This window comes from Gadus morhua, chromosome 16 (genome assembly GCF_902167405.1).
Source record: "Gadus morhua chromosome 16, gadMor3.0, whole genome shotgun sequence".
NCBI lineage: Eukaryota > Metazoa > Chordata > Actinopteri > Gadiformes > Gadidae > Gadus > Gadus morhua.
This window is the reverse complement of record NC_044063.1, coordinates 5,695,894-5,708,935: the sequence shown is the minus strand read 5'-3', so window position 1 is coordinate 5,708,935 and position 13,042 is coordinate 5,695,894. Positions and strand designations below refer to the sequence as shown.

Here is a 13,042-nt window from a genome sequence, read left to right as displayed (position 1 = left end):
TGCGTGATAGTCATTCTCCCTCTCCTTTGTTGTTACTACCCACGACGTGAAAGTTTCCCTATGTATCTGTGCATGATATTTCCCCAAGTATCATGTACACTTTTTGGCTCACTGACTGTATGCTAGCTAAATCGATGCCTGAGGTGTCATAAAAATAATTTATTCTTCATCAGAGTTCAACAGCACAGTTCAAAAACCATTACAGAAGAGAAAAAGGAAAAAAAAGAGCAGAACATTGCAGGCTTGTCTTCCAGGCTCCAATGACCAGCTGGCGTCCTCAGAAGTCAAGAGGAGGAGTTTCTCCATGAGGGAGTACAGTAAAAGGGCTGAGGTTGCAAGTATTATCTCACTCCCCGACACCAGTCATCTTTCATTCACCCTCAAAGTGCCTCGCTCAAAAAACTGTCTACCTCTTTGCAGTGTTTAACAACAGAGCACCAGAGTTCACAGAAGGCTCCCCATGGACACGGACTTACACAATACCGTTTTTGAAACGCCTTCTGTGTTGGAATCCACTGGAAGATGCATTTAAGAGACAATGACTTTCGGGAGGGTTTCAAGAGTCATGACTATTTGCATTTCCGTATCGAGATGTGGCAGGCTCTCTCCCTTGCTCCCACTCAATGAGAGCCATTTCTCTTTATTTCTACTTATGGCACCACTGCTGCCTAATGCACTACCATGAGAATTCAACACCACAGTCTGAATTAATTTTCTCAACATCTATTCCCATAAAATATGATACTTACTCCAAATGAAATTACTTTAACTAGATCAAAACACAACAGAGCCATAAGAATATCATAAAACCTTAGAAATGTGCACAGCAGACCATTAAATCTGCTGCAGTTTATAGCGTAATTAAGTCATTTACTAAACATTAATCACAGCTTCCTTCGCAACAAAACTAAACGTGAAGCGTTTTGTTTTCATCAACATGATGTTGATCGTAGTGTGATCAACATCACACACCGAAACTTCCTGTGGTCAATGGTTTGTCGCAGATAAACAATACAACCTTTGGAAGTTATTCGAGTCAAATGTCTACCTTGCTACGTTTTCTGAATAAAAGGAAATGAAAGTTGGACATTCCAAGAGACCAGCCATGACAGAGTTCCAAAGAAAACTGCCTGCGTGAGTAAAAGAAAATACCCCTCAACTGCCAATTTTTTTTCTTAAATGTCACAATACGAGACATTAACAAACTGGTGTTTACAAATGAATAACCAGGCACAAAACCAATACCACCAGCAGACTTCATTTGACTTAAACTTATTGAGACTTTGGTTTGAACGGTCGTTCAAACGTATTGGTTTTGTGCCTGGTTATTCATTTGTAAACACCAATACCAGGGAAGAGAGCTTTCAAATGTTTCCCCTCAATGGATTAATAAATAACATCTCCTGGCAACAGCTCATGCCAAAGCCCTCAACATCAAGCAACATACATTTGGTGGCACGGGGAGCCACCAAACGATGGCAGCTCCCGTACTACTACTGTAGAGATCAAAAAAACCTGCCAACGAGGACCTGTTCGGGAACCCTGCAGAGATGGACGTCCACTGGCTGTAGAATTTATTGCATGGCCAAATAAACACCACACTGCATAGAGCATTATACAGTGGGAAAACACCCTTCAACCGTGCTCAGAGAAGGACTGAAGAAAATTTACAGAACCTTCTTTTGGAGCTGAATTAAGATGTTTGATTGAAATTGTGTAATAATGTCAAAGATGGAAGCTAATGCCGAAATGACACACACAAACACATTATCAAATCAACCAAAATATACCTTGAATAACAGACAGTTTCTATGTGTCTTTGAGAAACTCTTGATAGAATTGCCATGAACTTGTCGACATGTTGTGATGTTGTCATCATGCTGACCGGCGATGGAAAGGCCAAGTCTATTAGCAGCAGTGGTGGATATTTTCACACAGAAAAGACTGTGGTTTCAAACAAAAGAATGACAAGGGAACACGCAAAAGCAACAGGACCGGCAGCAACAGATTAACAGCATGAAGCCTTATTTGAGGACTCTAAATCCCCATGGCGACTCAGTAAAGGTTAGATATCACATGGATGGCTGAGCGCGTCTTATGTGCACTGTCTTCCTGGTCACGCACAAAATAAATCAGGGACTCAAAACCGCTAGTGTACCGACCAGGCCTACGTAGGCAACAGACTTTATAGTGACCACGGTTTTCATTAGCACCTGCGGCCCTCTGTTGTACAAATCAATTCCTCCCCGACCACTTTCACGTACGTCGTAACAGTTGTGTACATAAGAAGAAGTTACAAAAAGCCACCAAGTTATTCATTCACTTAATACCACTTTGCATGATGTGGTTGGATGCATCCAAACAATCCGTTTTTAACTGTCCGTCGAACGTTGGATTCAGTGGACGCCTCATGCCAGAGGCGGTGTCCCCTCTTCGGCAGCATGACGTCTGTCCTCAATCAAGCAGAGAGAAAGGCTAAGTGAATGCGTTAGAAAAATAAATAAAACAGTGTTCCCGTTGGGTTAATGTGCTGCCGGGCCAGGTCCTTGCCCGTGTCGATGCGAGGCGCATGGATGAGTAGCAGGCCACCTCGGAGGCAGGCGGCGGGGGCTCTGCTTTATTGCCCAGGAGGCCAGGCCTGTGATCCGACGCGCCTGGCTTTTTCACCCGGTGACTCAGGGCTCGGGTTCCTCACGATTTGTTCCTCTTTAATTGTTTACCGTGTACCAGCGGGGCCTGGCAGCTGGACTGACAGGAAGCTGGAGCAATTTGATGGGGGGGGGGGGGCAAAGGGGGGAATGGAAAGGGGGGGGGGCAGCGATGGAACCAGCCAGGAGCTAATGCAGTCACTCGGCGGGAGCTGACGACATAAGCGAGTCGATTGTACCAGTCAAAGAAATGTGATGACCCACACTCCTGGGTCCCTGGGATACTTCAGTGAGAAAGCAGGGCAGAGAGAGTGAGAGAGAGAGGGAGGGAGGGAGGGAGGGAGGGAAGGAGGGAGGGAGGCAGAGAGAGATGGTTGGAGCCGGGTTTTACTGCTTGTAAATATTGCTGGATCACTTGCACAATGGAAAACCCAAAGCGCAGTCTGGTGTTTTGCCAGTGGAAACACAAACACAGGCGTGTTTTGCTCACTGCATCTGTGGTCCTTGAAAAAAAAGAAATAAAAAAGGGGGAACTCTTCTGGCCGAAAGTCGGTGAACGATTACATTGTTCTGTATACGGTGCTGGCATTGTTCTCCAAATGATAACGGTGCAGTACACCTCCACAAGGCATATCAGTATTTCAGTTCAAAATTCTCATCCTAAAGAATATTGTTGTTAATGGTTGCCAATGCAGCCGGTGGATTCATCCCCCATTCCTGACTCTGTTTCGAGATAGAACCACGTGTGGTTGGATCAAGAAACAGCTCCAACAGATCACGGAAAAAAATGACCAAGCCAGAAAATTTCTTGTTAAAACAATAACAATCAGAACTGAGGTATTAAGTATACTTTCCTACGAACGAAAAACAAGACATAATGCTGTTACCGGTAGGATTATGATAATAAGCAAGGTAAAGTACCTTCAAACAAAACTAGCATTCTTCTTCAGTTTGGATTTCAATACGTACTGATTTTCCAACCCCCAACCACAGCAGAGGAAGAGAGAAAGAGGGAGACGAAGAGAGAGCGACAGAAAGGCAATGACAGATAGACAGAGAGAGAACAAGAAGGAATACAGAGACACAGTGGGAGAGAGGGTCTCTATGGAAACCTTGCTTTGTGCATCCAGAAGACGCCGCCTAATGCAACACATTAAGACAACTCCGGGAGCACTGAGAAACAAGGCTGTATACTGTACGCCATTTATATATTCAAATGCCTCTCTTGGAGGGGCAGACATTTAGCTTGATAAGCTGGAGTGTCTTATCATGAGCCCCCTGTAGCTTAATGGGCTTCTAATGGCTATGTGTGGCTACCCCATGACACCGTTCAATTTGTAGGGTTAGCCCTCTATCTGATCATGATCTGCAACGAATCCGTTCGCCTCAAATCGCAGAGTAATTTAGTTTTCATAAACACTCACTCCGAAACACTGCAAGGACCTCGGCTTTGAATGATAAAGATATTTGATAAGCGCGTTTTTACTTTATCCAAGCGTAGAGGAAATCATTCATCTGTGTGTTGTCAAGCCAGCCGAGGAATTTGCTACGAAATATAAATAAATATTTGATTATTTAATAGGTTGCATGTCAAATTTAGTGTAGACCAAATGTCAACTGCATTTTATTACTGGATGTTCTTAATCACACCAGTCAGAGTTTTGTTATACTGGCATTGAAATGGTTTAGTGAAATTGTTTATTTTAAGTAGTTTCGTCATTATCAAACAAGGGTGGTATTCCCTCGCCTGATACAACGCTTCCAACTAACCATTAACACTCACACAAACTCCGTCCAATACGTCTCCATCGCACTTGCCAAATATGCAAGCTTGAAAGCCATACGCTAGTGTTTCCAGCTAAATCAAAGGCCTGCATGTTACAACTGTGATGTGGTTTTGGAGTAGTTTGCGTACAATCCACAAACCGGAAACTGCCATCAAGAATCATTCTCTAAGCTGCTGCTCCTCCTCCTGATGTGGTCAAACCGTATTGAAAAGTACTAGTTTGAAACATAAAAGCATTTGAAGGTCATATTCAAATTCATTGTGTGCGCTGTTGGAAGAGTGCTTGATACAAGATCCCTTACGTAATTCTGATCCATTTTTATGCCAGACCAAAAATACAATATGACGACAGCATGAGTTAATTAATTGAATGATTTATAATTGGATGACGTACATTGACCTGCAGCCACATGCCTCTAAATTGTAGACTCATTTTGAATATAGCCATCCATAAAATGTGTTGAAAGTTTGGCTATAAATCAGATGTCAGATTAAAGAGGAGTGTGTCAGAAAACCCGCTTCTAAACCAGCAGCACTTATAATTTTGTTTCTGATGTGGTCCCTTTGGATACTGGCTTTTGCCGAGAACTAAATGGTAGTAAAAGGAAATGATCTTTACCCCTTCATCTCAACTGACAACATCCTAATAAGGAGATGGGTTCTGATACCACGAGCAACAGACCATCAAAGCAATTTGTATGTGTCATACAAATTGAAAATAGTCCCTTTATTATCTACACCTTCACAAGCCTCATCCACGCCCCATCTGCCAAGGCCCTCAGACTGAAGCCCCCAGACCTGTGATGGATGATTCAGAGTGTGTGAGATTAGACGGAGACCCGAAGAGTAGGCCACGGCTCTGCCACACTCTCAAAACCCCCGAGGGTGAGGCGTGAAGATGATCGCGATGGGGATCGCATGGCCCAGCTCTTAGTCTCCCATGTATGGGGCTGATGACACACAGCCAGTGTTAAGGACGTCAACAGGAGCGCTGTGTCGCCGCTGTGCTGTTCACGCCGACAGTGACTGTAGCCCACGCAACGTACACAGTCACGGGGGGGAAAACGTATGATTTGCCTATGTTAGGGCTGGCCCGAATGCCATTTTTCAGGCTTCGAATACTCGTTGGTTTTTCCGAGCGAATATTCGAATACTCGTTCCAGAAAAAAACACCATAAAAAACAACATTAATAATCCCTATATACACCTGGAACCGATTTTTTTTTTTTGTGGAAGATTTAATAGCTTTTGAACGTTAATTAGTAGGCCTAAGTAGGTTGAAGTTCCTTAGTTTTTCCCCGTGAAAGCGAACAGCTGCTGTTCCGTTCCAAATCAGCTATCCTCTGCCATCTCAGCCCTTACGGGAGCTTTTCAATTCATCCTGGAACGTGCATCTTTTCAGGGAATTTGTACAATAAATCCATAACAAATACCGAATATTGATTGTCTTATGTCTCCATATTATATCCATTATATTGACCGGGTATTCCCAAGACGCTCACGCTCTGCAGCAAGCCAATCACAGTTGGCGCGGCGCTGTACAGCGAACATAAACAAACAACTAAGCTAAGGTTTGCTAAGTATTACTTGCCTCCCGATATCCCGCTAATGTTGTGTTATAAAGTAAGAAGCTCAGAATACTGATTTAATCTTCGAATACTAATTTTCCGAACAAGTATTCGAATATTCCAATAATTCGGGCCAGCCCTAGCCTATGTATAGTCTGTCTAGCTGAAAGGCTTACCAAAAAGGGCTTCCTTCTATAACATCAAAGCCAGCATTGAACGGGCAGCAGTCTGAAGCAATGTAGAGCTGCTGATGGTGTGTACGCTTGGAAACCCATGAAGATTGATGACCTGAACTTTCTCTGAACGCTCCTGCACTGCCTCTAACTGCACACTCTGCTTACTTCACAGGTATAATTCAGAGCAGACATGAGGCTTTGTATTAACCTTGCTCATGTTCCAGTGAGTTACAAAAAGAGGCCATTATTGGGGCTGCCTTGGGTCTAGAGTTTCTCATGTATATGCTTATTGTGGAACGTTGTGCACCATCGTGCGCCCTGACATTTTGTGCCTGTTCCACAGTCTCAGCGGGCAATGGACCATATTTGCTGCATCTAATCTCTCTGTGCCCTTACCTTTCTCTGTGTTCCCTCTTGTTTCAGGAGAACATGAAAGTATTGACTACAGGTTTGCCTGCATTGGGATTGGATAATTTATGCTCAGGTAGAAAGTTCTACAGCCCTGTACACCAATAATCTAAGATAAGATAATTGAAAACGATAACATAGAAATAATCTATAGAAAATACATCTATATACACATTAACGGGGCAGTGTGTAGAATTGAGTAGCATCAAGTGGAACAGACTTGATAGAAAAGGAATATAATATGCATAAGTACGTTTTTATGAGTACGATCCTTGAAAATACGAATTTTGCGTTTTTTAAAAGTAACAGCTCTACATTATTATACAATTTGTATTATTATACATAATACAAATTGATTAAAACATAATTTTTTATCCTGTCTAGAGCTGCCACTAACGATTCTATTCTTCCCAACGCACACACCCCGTCAATCGACGTAGTATGAGCCCAGATTCTACCATAAACATGTTCTAATCAACACTTATTCATCGAAAAAGATAAGGTAGTTTGCCAACAACAACGCAGCCAGAATGGCTACAGCTCTCACTTCTACTACCAACATTGGTAATTTGTTTTATAAACAGTGTTTCCCCTAGATTTTTTTGTAGCAGTGGTGCTGTGAGTTGGTTACCTATCAACGCTAGGGGGGTCCGGGGGCATGCCCCCCCCGGAAGAAAATGTAGAAAAATAATCCTTTAAATGAAGGGGAAAAATGGGGGGTAAAAGTGTACAGATTGAGCTTCCAAATTAGACATAACTAGGGCCCGACCGATTCATCGGCCTGCCGATTTAATCGGCCAATTATAGCCTTTTTGAAAATAATCGACATCTGCCAAAAAGACGCAGATTACAACCGATTTTTTTTTTTTTTAGAAATGTTATTGCGCTTAGTATCCTTCAGATTGCGCTCCTACTCGCCTAGCTAACTAACAACTTTAGCTGGAGTAAAAAAGAGGAGATTGAATTTTACCATACAACATGAAAGCACGCTCGCTCAGGCAGCTGCGCGCTCACCTCACCAATGTACACAAGACGCGTTGTTTTAGCAGGTTGTGCCTGTTTTTCTTTAGGTCCCAGGCCATTATAATTTGTTATACTGTAGACTAACGGTGAGACCATACTGCTCAGCACGCACGTGTTAGTCACTGCTCACGAGCACAGCACATTGGGAGTTAGTTATTTATTTTACATTTTAAATTACACTAATTTTTGACTGTAAATGTATTCTAAAGCACTCAAAGGTCTGAATTCAATTCACATATTCTTCAAAAGTGTTTAAAGTATATTTAAGGTATCAAAAACTACGTTTTATATGCTTTTTTTTTTTTTATTTTGTTTTTTTTAATCGGCCGATTAAATCGTAATCGTAATTTTTCTCTGAAAATAATCGGCATCGGCACTCAAAAATCAATATCGGTCGGGCCCTAATAACAACCAACAGAGGTAACATCTATTGGGGTTGGGCAATCGTCTACAAGCTTCCATCGTCCGATAGCGCCCCCTAGTGATCGCCGATAGTCGATACTATCGGCGATACTAACTTTATAATAATTTTATAATAATAATAATTTATAATAATTGATCACATTATAAAATTAAAAACGGCTGCGGCACGTCTTGGCCGCGACTTTGCCCTGCTTGCATTTCCACCGGGCGCGTTACGGCAGCGCAACGCTGCCTTGCGAGCCAGCCGTATTCACGCGAGATCACGAGATCCCGCGATAATCCTAAACCTAATGTACTCACCTTCCACTCCCAAAACTACTGCAATTAAATGCCAGGCTTTGTCCTTTCTGACATTGTTCTTATAAAAAGGATGATTTGAGACCCTTTGATTGATTGACTGCTGACCTGGTGCCACCGGTCATGACGTAATAATGTTGGTGTTTTATTTATTGTGTTTTATTTTGAAAATTGAGCGGAATGCTCTATGGCTTTTACTTTTTCACTTCCTGCCCTGATCGATCTGCTCTGTTGAAATTGACGCGGTTCAGCAGCGGCTCGCGGCAAAAATAGGAATGCTACGGAATGATAGCGCTGCGGCGCGGCACGCCGCTCCTGGGACGCTGCTTAGACGTTCCGCAGCCGCGCCCGGTGGAAATGGTCTCATTGATTAGAGTGGAACCTATCTGCTGCGGTGACCGCGGCCAAGACGTGCCGCTGCCGTAACGTTGACGTAACGCGTCCGGTGGAATCAGGCCGTTAGTTAGTGAGACGACAGCAATTTCGCCCATATGGACGTTTTTTGGATTCAAGCCAAATGAGAAAGGTGAACCTAAAGACGTCAACTAGCCGATATGTTGGCTTTGTAAACCCCGGACAGGTAAGGGTCAGAGTGGAGGATGTTGAGACGGAGCAGCCAGTGGCACCTATTCCACCACCACCCCTACCTAAGATAAACAAACCTTCCCTGGGTAGCCTTTTGAGAAAGGCGAAGCAACCTGTGACACTCACTGAGGAGCAACGGGCAAAGGCAGAAGTAACAGCCTACCTGCAAGAAGATGCACTAGATGGGGACAGTGACCCACTCGCATGGTGGAAGGCAAACGAGAACCACTATCCGTTAATGGCCAAGATTAGGAGTAAATATCTTTGTATATGCGCTACTAGTTCACCTTCTTAGCGTGTATTTAGCACTGCAGGCAATGTTGTCACGCCACTGAGGAGCTGGTTGAAGCCAGAAAAGGTGAATATGCTGGTGTACTTGTCCAGAAACCTGTAGGCACACTTTAAAATGTGTATTTATTAATAGGCTTTTAGGCATATATTGGATTATATCGCTCCTTTGAATCCAAATTAGGTTTTCTTTCGACTGCGTTTTGCAGTCTGCAATAGGCCTAGCCAATTTTGTGCTCACTTTTATTTTATTTGCTCTGCCAGAATTTTTTTTTCGTTTTAAAAGAGTTTCGTGAAGACTTCGCCATCTGTTATACTTGAGTTATGTTCAATATTCTGTTTTTGATTGTTCTTTAAAAGCGTTTTGTACGTGGGCCTACATATATAGCCTACTTTGAAACAAATGTCTTATTTTTCTGTTCCAAATAAACCCGAAACCTTTTGACTGGGATGTTTTTATGTGAACGTCAATGGGACTGTCTAATACACACTGACATAAGATGAAATTGTCTCTTCTAATATTTCATTAGTTTGATCATATAAACTGATATCATCAACTCCTAAATCACTTCAAAAATATATATATCGCCCCGTAAGCTGTGCGCGCAGCCTTTGCCTTTGCGCTGCAGGGTAGGCTAATATGGTGAAAGAAAACACAGGCTTTGAGTATAGATACACATATCAGTGTTTCCCATACAAATGAGAATGAATTTTGAAATATTTTCCCCTGCTCAAGCAGATTTTTTTCTATTTATTTCTTCTTTTCAAAGTTTTTCAAAGTGACATGTGCAGCGGTATGAGGTAATTTCGCCGTGCCAGCAGAGCAGTAGGTTTCGAGCTCCTCCCCTCTCCTCGTAGCAGTGAGTGAATACGGCAGGTCAGCGCTACATATTATGTTTCCACCTGTGCCAGTTAACTCCAATTACAATTTGCAGGGCTTTTTAAGTCGTAAAAATAGCCACCACAGCGCCGTTTCTCAAAACAAATAAAGAAAATGATTATTATTAAAAAATCGCCTTCTTATTGGCAACTTGAGACGATCGACGATGGAATCCATCTATCGTCGATAGAATCGACTATCGGCCCATCCCTAGTATCTATCTGCTGAGACCAGATCATTGTGCAAATGTGCCTTGAACATGGTGTTGCAATTTTATTTTTCAGCCGCTGCTGAATGCATACAGGGGAAACACTGTTAACATGAAAACTACACTTGTTATGAGGCCGACCACAGAAAAGTGCGTTGTCTTCCGTTATTCCAAGTTGCAACATTTAAACTTTAAGCCCAGCGAATCAACACAAGGCGAATCACAAGAGAGCAGCTCAGCAAAGGCGAAATCGTGTTTGAGAAAAGTAAAAAAAATTAAGAAAATAAATGTTGAATTAAAATATCAGTTTAGAAGCATTCTCAGTGTGGGAGTAATCTGTGACGTCGATAAATCACGTCATTGTCAAGCTTTAGATGAGACGTGGATGTCATCCAAGGACTCAAAATGAGCAGCAGACAAAATGTATTATGGGTTTTATTTGACAATGAGTGGGCACAGTAGGCCGGCTAACCACACGTCCCATTTCGCTAAGTACCGCTTGAGTCAGAGCTTGAAAATGAAAAACTTGCACGGCCAAAAATGTATCATCCTACAAAGATCCATGACATTGACTATGGAATCAATGCACAATTGGCAGGGAGGGCTAATGGAAAACTTTCAGGAGCTCACGGAAACCCAGACAACAGAGGTGGGGAGAATTAAACAGAAATGGAATAAGCAAATGATAGCAAGTCATCTCCAATCCCGAACAGTCTCAAGGTAATAACTTCTCCCTCCCTCCCTCCCTCTGCCGATGACAACTCCCTCTCTGACTCAGACCAATAGATCATACACAACACAACGTCACTAACCAGCGGGGGGGGGGGGGGAGGAAGAAAGGGAAGTAAAGAATCGGATGTCCTTGTCGCTTCCTTCACTGAAAAGGTCAAGGGGTCGGCTAAGGAGAGGGGTCAACCACTACTGCAAATTCTCGTCACCGTCTCTCTCACACACACACACACACACACACACACACACACACACACACAGCTCTGCCCAAGACAAAGCCCTGGATAAAGGTCTAGGAATTTCATATGTGATATTGTCTAGGTACCGTGGGATGGAGAATTGTATTTATTTATGGGAGCATCTGGATTCTTTGCTTACAGGTTAATTGTATCGCCGGGTTGACTCAAAACACGTATTTCTTTAAAGAAATGACGACGTAAGTCTGAAGCGTCAGTTTAAACATTAATGGTACCGTCCTACAGAGGGAGTAAGTGTGTTCGCTTATAGTTGATAGCTTCTGTCCAGCTGCGTCTGTCTAGCTTGCTAATAGTTGGTTATATTTCTCTATCGTTTCTATCATTATTTTCCATCATTCTGACCCTGCTTGACGTCGAAAGAGGTGATCTTTTGAAAGAAAAGCGAATCTCAAACAAGTTAAAAGAGTCTTTAGTGTGCGGATATGTGAGGCTTGTTCTGGACAGCTGTTGATTTTGATGTTGACGTCCCAGAGAGGGTTGGGCATCTCAGCATAACGCTACGGTGTGGGTGGATGCATCGGGCTCCATCGGAGCAGCGGTTTATTCTGCTATCTGCGTGAGAGTTAAGCTCAGTATCATCCCACGGTGTGTGGCTCCTTTCATATACCACATCACTGTTGTATGTTGTCAGCGTCAACTTTTTGGCAGTAAAAAAAAAAAAAAAAAAAAGCGAAAGGTCGTTGTAAATTCATATTCAAGACAAGTAACCCAAGTAACAATAACAAAATAAGGTGCTTATTCATTGCGGGGAATATGATCAACCGTCAGTAGACTTCTTTGAAAATATGTATTTTAACACTTTCGGGGAAACACACACAAAGACACACAAACACGGTAACCCAACCCCTCTCTGACGCCATATCTGCCTTTCAGAGCTCAACAAATCTCTCATTACACTGCTGTCAGGAAGAGGCTTCTTCACAGCCCTGCTTTCCCATGCACAAATAGGCAGTAGCTGAAAGGTTAATGAAACCCACAGCAATGCAAATCCCAGACAGCACCAAAACAACACTGCAATCCACGGTCAAGGAGAGAACAACCGTTCTGCCCGACCTGAAATACGCACCTCAAGCAAACGTGGAGACATAATTTTTAAGGGTTATATGTGTACACGTCGCTTTGGATAAAAGCGTCTGCTAAATGCCCCAAATGTAAATACACTTCTGTTATTTTACCCGCATTTGAGAGCAGACATTTTTATTATGCAACAAGTACTTAACGATATCTTATCTCTATGAAATGCCAGAACACCCGATTTTATCAAGCATAGATAAAGACCATTTAAATATTATGAACTTGATACCATAGTGGTCTTTTGTTGCGTTTGTTGTGTAACTGGGTTGTATTTGTAATGCGGTTCTATAACAACTATACGGCACCTGTACAGTTGGAACCCCAATGTACAGGAGTATATCAAACCACAGACGCAGTATTGTGGTCGATATCACATCGCCACATTCTTCCAAACACACAACCTCACAATGGGTAACCAGGTAACCACAGGGGAACGAAGCAAGGTAACCGAATTCCACAGGAATGGCCGCCTCACAGGCCAGCCAACAAAACAAGCCAAATCTGATTTTGTGCGGAACAAAGCCTTCCTCAACCTGGGTTTTTTCCACTGTAAAAAAAAAAAAAAAAAACACGGAAAAAAACAGGCTGGAAAGGCCAGTTTAATGGGGCCAGAGCTAATATTAGCAGGTCTTATCTTAACAGGTCCACAGGTCCACACGCACACTTAGGCCCGACTCACTGATGACCATCAC

The 13,042-nt window shown here is 42.8% G+C and overlaps 1 protein-coding gene across 2 annotated transcripts in view; it reads right to left on the bottom strand.

Annotated features, from left to right (window-relative positions):
- Positions 1 to 13,042, bottom strand: part of fndc3a (fibronectin type III domain containing 3A) — a 71,857-nt gene that overhangs the window by 52,042 nt on the left and 6,773 nt on the right. The gene's annotated exons all lie outside the window — the stretch shown is intronic.